We start from the raw sequence: 13,410 nt of genomic DNA, 5'->3' as shown, positions 1-13,410 counted from the left end.
TCATATGTCACAAAGGTCACTCTTTTAATTCCCTCCTTATTCTCTCTATTCCATTACCTTCCCTTATTAATTCTTGTCTATACTATCTATATTTTCCTCTAAGTATAGATACATTCACGTATGCACATTGTCTCTATTCACTCTTATACCTCTTTACCCGCATACATATCAATCGTGATCATTTTTACTCTCATTACCCGTCTTCATCCCTCAGTCTATTTTTGTCTTTACCCACATACATATCAATCGTGATCATTTTTACTCTCATTACCCGTCTTCATCCCTCAGTCTATTTTTGTAATTGTTCTGCAAATTTTCGTGCTTCTTCTGGATCCGAGAATAGTCTGTTTTGTTGTCCTGGAATAAATATTTTCAATACCGCTGGATGCTTTAGTATAAATTTATACCCTTTCTTCCATAAAATCGCCTTTGCTGTATTGAACTCTTTTCTCTTCTTTAGGAGTTCAAAACTTATATCTGGATAAATGAAGATTTTTTGCCCTTTATACTCCAGTGGTTTGTTGCCCTCTCTTACTTTTTCCATTGTCTTCTCCAGTACCTTTTCTCTTGTAGTATATCTTAGGAATTTTACTAAAATAGATCTTGGTTTTTGTTGTGGTTGTGGTTTAGAGGCCAATGCTCTATGTGCCCTTTCTATTTCCATTTCTTGCTGTAGTTCTGGACATCCTAGGGTCTTAGGAATCCAATCTTTTATAAACTCCCTCATATTCTTGCCTTCTTCATCTTCCTTAAGGCCCACTATCTTTATGTTATTTCTTTTGTTATAATTTTCCATTATATCTATTTTTTGAGCTAGTAGTTCTTGTGTCTCTTTAATTTTTTTATTAGATTCCTCCAATTTCTTTTTTAAGTCTTCTACCTCCATTTCTGCTGCTACTGCCCGCTCTTCCATCTTGTCCATTTTCTTTCTCATTTCTGTTAAGGTCATATCTATTTTATTCTCTTTCTCTTCTGTGTTGTTTATTCTTCTTCTTAAATCATTAAATTCCTGTGTTTGCCATTCTTTAAATGACTCCATGTATCCTCTAACAAGAGAAAGTATATCCTTTACCTTCCCTTTCCCTTCTATTTCACTGTACTCTTCCTCTTCTTCTTCGTCTGGGTTGGCCATCTGTTGTTTCTTTGTTGTCCTTTTCTTCTCTTCTTTCTTGTTTTCATTGTCTTCTGTGGTCTCTTCTTGCTGCAGGTGTTCTGCAGCTGTCGTTGCCGGCTGTGGAGATCGACTCCCCAGCTGGTCCCCCCTCCCGTCGGTGTGTTTTTTTTCATGCGCGGTTGCGCACTTTTACTCGGCTCTGCGAGCCATTTTTGTAGTCCTATTTCTACCGACCTGAGGAAGCGGGCTTCTCTCTCCACAGCGGGCCTCTTCGGACAGGTAAGGCCTTCTCCTTCTTCCTCCGTTGTCTTCTCTTCCTCTCTTCTTAACGTTGATTTTGATTTTTCTTTTTTTGTCGCCATCTTCTTTCCACCTTTATACTCACTTTTTTTTAACTTTTATTTCTGTGCCTTTGTATTTTCTCTTGTTTTTCCCGACTTTTCTGGAGAGGGCTGGAGTTCACCGTCCGGCCACTACTCCATCCTGTGACTCCTCAAAGAATGTTATTTTTTCTAATGGAATACATTTATTCATTTCTACAAACCCTTGTTGTATTCTCAAGTTGTCTTCTAATTTCCAGGTTGACATAATACATTTTTTTTGCTACAGCTAGGGCTATCATAACAAATCTTTTTTGTGCTCCATCCAAATCGAGTCCAAATTCTTTGTTTCTTATATTACTTAGGAGGAAGATCTCTGGGTTTTTTGGTATATTGCTTTTTGTGATTTTATTTAATATCTGGTTTAGATCTTCCCAAAATTTTTCCACTTTCTCACATGTCCAAATTGCATGAATTGTTGTTCCCGTTTCCTTTTTACAGCGAAAACATCTGTCTGATCCTGTTGGGTCCCATTTATTTAACTTTTGAGGTGTGATGTATAGCCTGTGTATCCAGTTATATTGTATCATACGTAACCACGTGTTTATTGTATTTCTCATAGTTCTGGAGCATAGCTTCTCCCATGTTTCATTCTTTTTACTGTTTGTTTCCTCGTTCTCCTTTTCTTGCAGTTTGATGTACATGTTTGTCACAAATTTTTTAATTATCATTGTGTCTGTAATCACATTTTCAAAATTGCTTCCTTCTGGTAACCTCAGACTGTTTCCCAATTTGTCCTTCAAGTAGGTTTTCAGTTGGTAGTATGCAAACATTGTATCGTGAGTTATATTATATTTATCCTTCATTTGTTCAAAGGATAATAATTCATTTCCCGAAAAACAATTTTCTATTCTTTTGATCCATTTTCTCTCCCATTCTCTAAAGGAAAGGTTATCTGTTGTAAAAGGGATTAGCTGATTTTGCGTCAATATTAGTTTTGGTAGTTGGTAATTTGTTTTATTCCTTTCTACATGAATCTTCTTCCAAATGTTGAGCAGATGATGCAATACCGGTGAATTCCTACGTTGCACCAATTTTTCATCCCATTTATATAGTATATGTTCAGGTATCTTCACCCCTATTTTATCTAGTTCTAATCTGGTCCAATCTGGTTTTTCCCTTGTTTGATAAAAATCTGATAGGTATCTTAATTGTGCGGCTCTATAATAATTCTTAAAGTTTGGTAGTTGTAAGCCTCCTTGTTTGTAGCATTCTGTTAATTTATCTAGTGCTTTTCTCGGTTTCCCCCCTTTCCATAAGAATTTCCTTATTATTTTCTTTAACTCCTTGAAGAATTTCTCTGTTAGGTGTATTGGTAATGACTGAAATAGGTATTGTATCCTTGGGAAAATGTTCATTTTAATACAGTTTATCCTTCCTATCAGTGTTAGTGGTAAGTCTTTCCAATGCTCTAAGTCGTCTTGTAATTTTTTCATTAATGGATGGTAATTGAGTTTATATAGATGGCCGAGGTTTTTATTTAGTTGTACACCTAGGTATTGCATTGCTTGTGTTTGCCATCTAAATGGCGATTCTTTCTTAAACTTTGTGAAATTCACATTATTCATTGGCATTGCTTCACTTTTATTTGCGTTGATCTTGTACCCCGATACTTCTCCATATTCCTTCAATTTCCTATGTAATTCTTTTATTGATATTTCAGGTTCTGTTAAGTATATTATAACGTCATCTGCAAATAGACTGATTTTATATTCCTTTTATTTTTATCCCTCTTATTTTATTTTCTGTTCTTATCAGTTCTGCTAGTGGTTCTCTAGCTAACGCGAACAGTGAGGGAGATAGTGGACATCCCTGCCTTGTTGATCTGCTTAAGTTAAATTGTTTTGATATATATCCATTTACTGTCACTTTCGCCAATGGCCCCTTATATAATGCTTTAATCTAATTAATATATTTCTCTGGTAGGCTGAATTTTTGTAGTACTTTGAATAAATAATTCCATTCTACTCAGTCAAAGGCCTTCTCTGCATCTAAAGCAACCGCTACTGTTGGAGTTTTATTTCCTTCGACTGCATGAATTAAGTTAATAAATTTACAGATATTATCTGTTGTTCGTCTTTTTTTAATAAATCTAGTTTGGTCTAGATTTACTATTTTTGGTACATAGTCGGCCAATCTGTTTGCTAATAGTTTAGCTATTATCTTATAATCTGTGTTAAGTAGAGATATTGGTCTATATGACGCTGGTGCAAGTGGATCTTTCCCTGACTTTGGTATTACTGTAATTATTGCTGTTTTGCATGAATCTAGTATGTTTTGTGTTTTATCAATCTGGTTGATTACTTCCAGGAGGGGAGGAATTAATAAGTCTTTAAATGTTTTATAGAATTCTATTGGGAATCCATCCTCTCCTGGTGTTTTATTGTTCGGTAGTTTTTTTTAATATCTCCTATAATTCTTCTATTTGAAATGGTTTTATTAATTTATTTTGCTCCTCTGTTTGTAATTTCGGTAGTTCAATTTTAGTTAGAAATTCATCTATTTTGTCTTCCTTCCCTTCGTTTACAGTTTGAAATAGTTGCTCGTAGAATTCCCTGAAGTTTTCATTGATCTCCGTTGGATTATATGTAATTTGTTTGTCCTTTTTCCTTCATGCCAATACCATTCTTTTAGTTTGTTCCGTTTTAAGCTGCCACGCTAGAATTTTGTGCGTTTTTTCTCCTAGCTCATAATATTTCTGTTTTGTCTTCATTATGTTCTTCTCCACCTTGTATGTTTGTAGTGCTTCATATTTTATTTTTTTTAATCTGCCAATTCTCTTCTTTTAGTTGTATCTTCCTTTATTGCTAATTCTTTTTCTATATTTGTTATTTCCCTTTCCAACTGTTCTGTTTCCTGATTGTAGTCCTTTTTCATCTTAGTTACATATCTTATTATTTGCCCTCTGATGAACGCTTTCATTGCATCCCATAGTATAAACTTATCTTTCACTGATTCCGTATTTATTTCAAAGTACATTTTAATTTGTCTTTCAATGAATTCTCTAAAATCTTGTCTTTTAAGTAGCATGGAGTTTTATCTCCATCTATACATTCTTGGTGGGATGTCCTCTAGCTCTATTGCCAATAACAGGAGTGAGTGGTCCGATAATAGTCTTGCTTTATATTCCGTTTTCCTAACTCTCCATTGAATGTGGGCTGATAACAGGAATAGGTCTATCCTTGAGTATGTTTTATGTCTACCCGAATAATATGAATATTCCTTTTCCTTTGGGTGTTGTTTCCTCCAAATATCCAAAAGTTGCATTTCTTGCATCGATTTAATTATAAATTTGGTTACTTTGTTCTTTCTGTTAGTTTTCTTTTCCAGTTTTATCCATGTTTGAGTCCAAATTAAGGTTAAAATCCCCTCCTATTACTATGTTCCCTTGCGTATCTGCTATCTTCAAAAAGATATATTGCATAAATTTTTGATCTTCTACGTTAGGTGAATATACATTGAGTAAATTCCAAAATTCTGAATATATCTGACATTTTATCATTACATATCTCCCTGCTGGATCTATTATTTCCTCTTCTATTTTGATTGGTACATTTTTATTGATTAATATAGGTACTCCTCTGGCTTTTGAATTATATGATGCTGCTGTTACATGTCCTATCCAATCTCTCTTTAATTTCTTGTGTTCCACTTCAGTTAGATGTGTTTCTTGTACGAATGCTATATCAATTTTTTCTTTTTTCAGTAAATTTAACAGTTTCTTCGTTTTGATTTTGTTATGTATTCCATTAGTATTTAAAGTCATATAATTCAACATAGTCATTTCATACTTTGTTTATCTTTCCTTTCTGTTTCCTCATCACCACCTTCCCTTCTTATCCATTTCTGCTTTCTTTTTTGAACACATTATAAGACAGCATTTCTAAAACATAAATATTTCAACTATTCTCATATCTAAAATTACTTTAACCCCAATAGTCCCTCCCCTTTCTGAGTTGCCCTTTGTCCCTTGTCGGGCAACCACATCTCCCCTCTCCATTTGGATTTGCGAATCCGCTCACAAGCGTCAACTGATTTCGCAGTGACTGTTATTCTTCCCCACCCAGCCCCCCCTGAAAAGATTTTAATCTTCATATATAACAAAGGTCACTTTCTTAATTCCCTCATTACTTCCTTTCTTCCCTTTCTTTCCCTTCTTAGTTCTTACCTATACTCTATTTTATGTATATATATATATATATATATATATACATACACACATAGTTTGTTGTCATTTTTGTTCTTATTACATCTCTTCATCTCTCTATTTGTTTTGTAGTTGTTCTGCAAATTTTCATGCTTCTTCCGGATCTGAGAATAGTTTGCTTTGCTGCCCCAGAATAACTATTTTAAGTACCGCTGGGTATTTTAACATAAATTTATAACCTTTTTTCCATAGGGTCGTTTTTGCTGCATTGAACTCCTTCCTCTTCTTCAGGAGTTCAAAACTTATATCTGGATAGAAAAAAATTTTTGACCCTTGTATTCCAGTGGTTTTTTGTCTTTCCTTATTTTTTTCATTGCCTTCTCCAACATATTTTCTCTTGTTGTATATCTTTGGAATTTTACTAGAATGTATCTTGGTTTTTGTTGTGGTTGTGGTTTAGGTGATAATGTTCTGTGTGCCCTTTCTATTTCCATTTCTTCCTGTAATTCTGGTCTTCCTAGGACCCTGGGGATCCATTCTTTTATAAATTCTTTCATATTTTTTGCCTTCTTCATCTTCCTTAAGGCCCACTATCTTTATATTGTTTCTTCTATTATAATTTTCCATTATGTCTATCTTCTGAGCTAACAGCTCTTGTGTTTCTTTAACTTTTTTATCAGATTCTTCTAATTTCTTTTTTAAATCATCTACTTCCATTTCTATGGCTGTTTCTCATTCTTCCACCTTGTCTACTCTTTTTCTTATATCTGTCATGATCATCTCTAATCTATTCACTTTTTCTTCTGTACCTTTTATTCTTTTTATTTCACTGAATTCTTGTGACTGCCATTCTTTTACTGTTTCCATATATTCTTTAAAAAAAAAATATATCCATGTACTTGCCCTTCCCTTCATCTTCCATTTCTCTGTGTTCTTCCTCCTCTCTGAGCCCACTCCAGGATCTGTGTCCTTTACCTCTGTCTCTTCTGGTTTTCTTGATGGGTTGTTTGTTTTATTTTGTTGGGTATTTTTGATCGTCTTAATTTTATTAAAAGTGTCTTGGTGTTGGTCTTCATCCTCTGGGTTGGTCATCTGTTGTTTCTTTGATTTCTTATTTTTATTCTCTTCCTTCTTGTTCTCGTTATTTTCTATGTTTTCCTGTTGAGAGTCTTGCTGTTGTGTTGTAGTTGTCTGTTTCAGCTGTGGAGATTTACTCCTCAGCTGGCCCCCCCCCTCCAGTCAGTGTTATTTTTGTCTTGCGCATCGCGCATGCGCGGTTGCGCACTTTTATTTGGCTTCGTGAGCCATTTTTGTAGTCCTGAGTTCGGGGTTTCCACTGACCTCAGGGAGCGGACTTCTCTCTCCACGGCGGGCCTCCTCGTACCGGTAAGGCCTTCACCTTCCTCCTCCGACTTCCTTCCTTCTTCTTTTCTCCCCGTTGTCTTTGGTTTTTCTTTCTTCACTGCTATTTTCTCCACACTTTCACTTTGTTGTGGTTTCTATGTTTGTGCCTTTGTTTTTTCTCTATCTTTTTTTACTTTTCTCGAGAGGGCTGGAGTTCCCCTACCGGCCACTACTCCATCACGTGATTCCTCCCCAATATTAGGGAAGTTGAAGTCTTCTATAACAACAACCCTGCATTCATTGCACCATTCCAAAATCTGCCTGCTTATCTGCTCCTCGCTGCCCTGGGGGCTATTTATGGGCCTATAGACAACTCCTAGTACAGTGATTGCTCCCTTCTTATTTATGACTTCCACCCACACCATCTCAGTAGAGATTCCTTCTGCAGCATCCTCCCTTTCTAAAGGCATGATACTATCCCTGGCCAGTAATGCTACCCTTCCCCACCCCCCCCAACTTGACCTCCAATCCTATTCCTTTTAAAGCACTTAAAACCCAGTACCTGCATCAGCCAATCCTGCTCTTCCTCCAGCCAAGTTTCTATAAATGCCATAACACTGTCGTTCCACATTCTGATCCATGGTCTAAGTTCATCCCCTTTACTCCTAATACTCCTCTTCTTCTTCTTTGGCTTGGCTTCGCGGACGAAGATTTATGGAGGGGCTAAACGTACTCCTAGCGTTGAAATAAATACATTGAAACCCTCTAACTGACTACATTTATGTTTCCTCTCCTACCTGTCCTTCCTCACAAACTCGGAACACATTGCATTATGCTTTTGACCTTCTGCCCAAATTCCCACACCCCTGACAAACTAGTTTAAATCCTCTCCAACAGCTCCAGAAAACCTGGCTGCCAGGATATTGGTCCCTTTCTAGTTCAGGTCAGACCTTCCCCAGAAGAGATCCCAGAAATCTGAACCCCTGCCCCCTGCACCAATGTTTCAGCCATGCATTCATCTGCTACAACTTCTGATTCCTACCCCTTCTGATGTGTGGCACAGGCAGCAAATCCTGAGATTACCACCCCTGAGGTCCTGATTTTGAACTTTCCTAACTCCCTACATTCTCTTTTCAAAATCTCATCACTATTCCTGTCTATATTATTGGTCCCCACGTGAACCACGACATCTGGCTGCACTCTCCCCCTCCAGAATGCTGTGAACCTGATCAATGACGTCCATCACCCTTGGACCTGGGAGCCAGCATACCATCTGGGAGCCTCAATCTTGTTCACAGAACCTCCTTTCTGTTCACCTAACTAATGAATCCCCAATTACCACAGCTCTCCTCTTCCCCCTCCCCTTCTGAGCTGAGGGGGCTAGTCACTGTGCCAGAGCCATGACCAGTACGACTTGTCCCTAGTTGATCATTCCCTTGCCCAATATTGACGATACAAAAGTCCCTAAGAATCACAACCATGGTTTCTCACATTAAGTATGCTTCTCTCTAGGGTCAATTAGTGATGAGATAAGAGAATGGATTATTTCTATGTATTCTCTCCTTGAGTAAAGACAATTATTAAATAAACTTTAAAATGAGTATAATTAAGTACAAAATGCAATATTTACAATGTTAACAATAAATGATATATTTTTAAAATTAACTACAAAAATATACATTTGAACATAAAAGGGCAATTTTCAGATGGGGTAAATTTTATAGAACTGAAGAATCAGATGATTTTAGCTAAATTACAAGCATTTGTACAATTCTAAATACTTGCAAATTACTTTTGCATTTAAGATAACCACTAATTGCATCCAATGCTTCAGTACTATAAATAATTTCAAAAGCCTTTTGACGTTAGGAATTCATTTTACAAGTTATCAATACTGATTATTAATCAATGGTTTTAGAGAATTCCAGATAATCTCAAAACGATTTCTTCCTTGTTCTGCTTAGAGTTGCATTTGATACATATATAAAATCAATCTTTGTACATAGGTTGAAAATGTATTTCTCAAATTCTATGTTATCTTCTCCAAGGATATACAACTTTGAATTTCCGAATGCCATTTTTCCATGCCCAAATACACATCTGATTCCCAAGTCACTGCAATACACTTCCTTGCCACCGCTAAGGTTTTTTTTAATTAATTTACTTGATAAAATTAGAGTTTTAATTCAAGTCTTGTTCTTTCTATATTGCCCAACAAAAATAGATCTGGATTTTGTGGAATAACAATCCCAGTAATCTGTTCCAACAACTTGCCTAAATCCATACAAAAAGTTCTAACTTTAGAACGTGACCAAGTAGAATGCATAAAGGTTCCTACTTCTTCACCACATCTAAAACATTTATCTGATAAATCTGATTTCATTTTATGCAATTTTTGTGGTATTAAATATAATTGGTGTGAATAATTAAATTGAACTAAACTGTTTCTAACATTTATATGTTTGTCATACAATTTTGGGAGTTCTGCCCATCTTTTTTCATTAATTGTAATATTTAGATCAACCTCTCATTTGTCTCAATTTATGTATTCCCTTTTTAATAGTACCTGCTTGTAATAAAATACACATTGCAGAAATAAATTTCTTAGTATAACCTCACCTAATAAGAACCTCCAAATCACTACAGGCCAGCAAATACACTGTTGGACCTAATTTTTCCCGCAAATACCCTATCAATTGAAGATAACAAAAGAGTCTATTTCAAGTAACTCCATATTTATCTCTTAACTGTTGAATCGACATCAATTGTCCTTGTTCATAACAATCTTCTACATTTTGAACACTGTTAAAAAACCAAATATTTAAAAAAAGTATTGTAGTGTACACGCTACCTCAAGTGTGGAACACACACACACATGGAGTCAAAATGAAGACTGATTTAGTGCATTGGCAGTGCTCCTTATATGGACCCCTGGCACTGATGTCAGGGCCCCGCATCATTGGAGCATCGACCTCAGGTTGGCTGGTCTTCCCGCTGTGCAGTGGTGTCTTAGGACCCAGGTCCGCATGGTCACCACGTTTGTTGGCCATTTTGCAAGCAAATTTATGTCTCCATGTGTAGGGCACTACACAAACACACCCACCCCCCAACAGAACTGGCAACCAGGCCATTGTTTGTAGCCTTTGGTGGCTTGCTCCTGTGTAGCAGGAGTGGAGACCAGATATGCCAGTTTCAGGTGGTCGATGGTAAAGGTCTCCTCCTTACCACCCATGTCGAGGATGAAGGTGGAACCCATTGACTCTAATGACTTTGTAGGGCCCCTCATTGGGTCGTTGCAGTGGTGGTCTGTGTGCGCTCATCCTCACGAACACATACTGGCAAGTCTTTATGTCCTTCAAGACACTATGCTTGGGCTGGCTGTGCAGTGGGGTTTGCTGCAAGACCAAGGACCCCAGCTTTCACCACAGGTCCTGGAGGGTTAAAAATCTCAGCCAACTATATAAACTCAATTATTATCCACTAATGAAAAAAATTACAGGGCGATTTAGAGCATTGGAAAGATTTACCATTAACACTAATAGGAAGGATAAACTGTATTAAAATGAACATTTTCCCAAGGATATTATACCTATTTCAGGCATTGCCAATACACTTGACAGAGAAATTCTTCAAGAAGTTAAAGAAAATAATAAGAAATTTTTATGGAAAGGGGGGAAACTGAGGATAGCACGAGATAAATTAACAGAATGGTATAAACAAGGAGGCTTACAACTGCCAAACTTTAAAAATTATTATAGAGCCGCACAATTAAGATACCAAACAAGGGAAAAGCCAGATTGGACTAGATTAGAACTAGATAAAATAGGGGAAAAGATACCTGAACACATATTATATAAATGGGATGAAAAATTGGTACAACGTAGGAGTTCTCCAGTATTACATCATCTGCTCAATATTTGGAAGAAGATTCATGTAGAAAGGAATAAAACAAATTACCAATTACCAAAACTAATAATGACGCAAAATCAATTACTCCCTTTTACAATAGATAGCCTTTCCTTTAGAGAATGAGAGAAAAAAGGGATCAAAAGAATAGAAAATTGTTTTTCAGGAAATAGATTATTATCCTTTGAACAAATGAAAGATAAATACAATATAACTCAAGATACAGTGCTGGCATATTACCAATTGAGATCCTACTTGAAGGACAAATTAGGAAGCAGTCTGAGGTTACCAGAGGGAAGTAACTTTGAATATGTGATTACAGATACAATGATAATCAAAAGATTTATAACAAATATGTATATTAAACTGCAAGAAAAGGAGAATGAGGAAACAAATGGTAAAACTAAACAAAAATGGGAACAAGATTTAAATATAAAGATAAAAAAGGAAACATGGGAGATGTTCTGGAACGATGAGAAATACAATAAATACGAGGTTACGTATGATACAATATAACTGGATACACAGGCTATATATTACACCTCAAAAGTTAAATAAATGGGACCCAACAGTATCTGACAGATGTTTTCGTTGTAAAAAAGAAATGGGAACAACAATTCATGCAATCTGGACATGTGAGAAAGTAGAAAAATTTTGGGAAGATCTAAACCAGATATTAAATTAAATTACAGAAAACAATATACCAAAAAACCCAGAGATCTTCCTCCTAAGTAACATAAAAAACAAAGAATTTGGAATTGATTTGGATGGTGCACAAAAAAGATTTGTTAAGATAGCTCTAGCCGTAGCAAAAAAATGTATTATGTCAACCTGGAAATTGGAAGATAATTTGAAAATACAACAATGGTATATAGAAATGAATAAATGTATTCCATTATAAAAAATAACATAGTTTAAGAAATAATATTGAAATATTTGAACAAATATGGGAGCCTTACATGAAACACAATAGAGAAAACCTACCGGGGACATTCACCACCTAAATTAACGAAAGGAGAAGGAAATGAAAAGAACTGACTCAGTGGAATTTCTTGTTTATTTTTATTGAATGACAACATTGTTTGACTTGTTTATTGTATCTTAGATTTTGTACTTTAAATGGATGGGGGGGGAGGTAGGGAGGGTGGGATGAGAGGAGGGGGGGGGGGAGAAAATGACACTGTATATATCTGAAAAGGAAAATGTATGTATCATGGTCAATGTGGTTTATGGTGTGAAAAATAAAAAATTTAAAAAGAAAAAAAAACTTATTTAAGGTTCAGTTAGATAGATTTTAACATAAAAAAGAATCCAGGGATATGAGGAGTTGAGTCAATGATCAGATCAGTCATGATCTTATTGAATGACAGAGCAGGCTTGATGGTCTAGATGGCCTACTACTGCTTCTTATGGGCCCGGTGCTGCTGCCAAGAGTGGCTGGTGATAAGGATGTCATCCAAATAAATGAATACAAAATCCAAGACCCATGTGACTGTGTCCATTAGGCATTGAAATGTCTGGGCTGCATTTTTTTTTTCAAACCGAAAGGCATACAGAGGAATTCAAATGGCCCAAGCAGGGTAATCCAGGCAGTATTCAGAATGTCATCCAGGTGAACTGGGATCTGATGGTACCCACTTACCAGGTCGATTTTGGAGAAAATCTTAGCACCGTGAGGGATCGCAGAGAAATCTTGTATTATGGGGAACCGCGTAGCGATCTGCCAGTGATGCTGTTCAGATGCCAATAGTCCCCACAAGGTCACCACTCTCCATTCGCCTTATGTACCATATGCAGAGGTGATGCCCAAGGACTGTCAGAGCAGTGAACAATCTCCATTTCCTCCATATGTCAGAATTTGACTTTAGCCAATCGCAATTTATCCAGAGGTGGCCTGTGCGCTCAAACAGGATTCTGGAGTATACAATGCCCAAGAGCGTCACTGAGTAGAGGTGAAGTGTGGGCAATGCCATGGGATGCAAGCTGATGGACTCAGAAGTTTTTGAAATAACTAGGTGGTGACCTTTGAAATCTGCTAGAAGGGAGCGTGCTTGCAAATATCAGCTCCCAGAAGTGGCTGTGATACATTAGCAATGGTGAAGGACCAGCTGAACCGTGACAAGCCAAAATTGAGTGGAATTCTCCATGACCCGTATGTCCAATGCTGCTGTTGTTGGCACCTGTGGGAGGAGGGCGCTTCTTTCCTAAGCGTGTGTCTTGGCCAGAGGAGGGAAACACACTAACCTCCGCTCCAGTGTTGACCAAGATCCAACGTCCGTAGGAAAAGGAGGTTGTTCTTTTGGTCAGACGTCACAGCCATTACTGCCAGCTAGCCTCAGCGCTTCCTGGATGCATGCAGGGGGGAAAACAGCAAAGGCAGGCTGCAGCTCCCCTTCTCTGATGGTAATAGCTCTACTGCTCTGTCTGCACTGCATCTGGTCGAACTTGATACCACACTGCCTTTTGCCAAGACACCGCTACATGCCCAACCAAAAGTCTACCATGCTGCTGAGTGTGCC

Source organism: Narcine bancroftii, chromosome 5 (genome assembly GCF_036971445.1).
Source record: "Narcine bancroftii isolate sNarBan1 chromosome 5, sNarBan1.hap1, whole genome shotgun sequence".
NCBI lineage: Eukaryota > Metazoa > Chordata > Chondrichthyes > Torpediniformes > Narcinidae > Narcine > Narcine bancroftii.
This window is presented reverse-complemented; position numbering follows the sequence as displayed.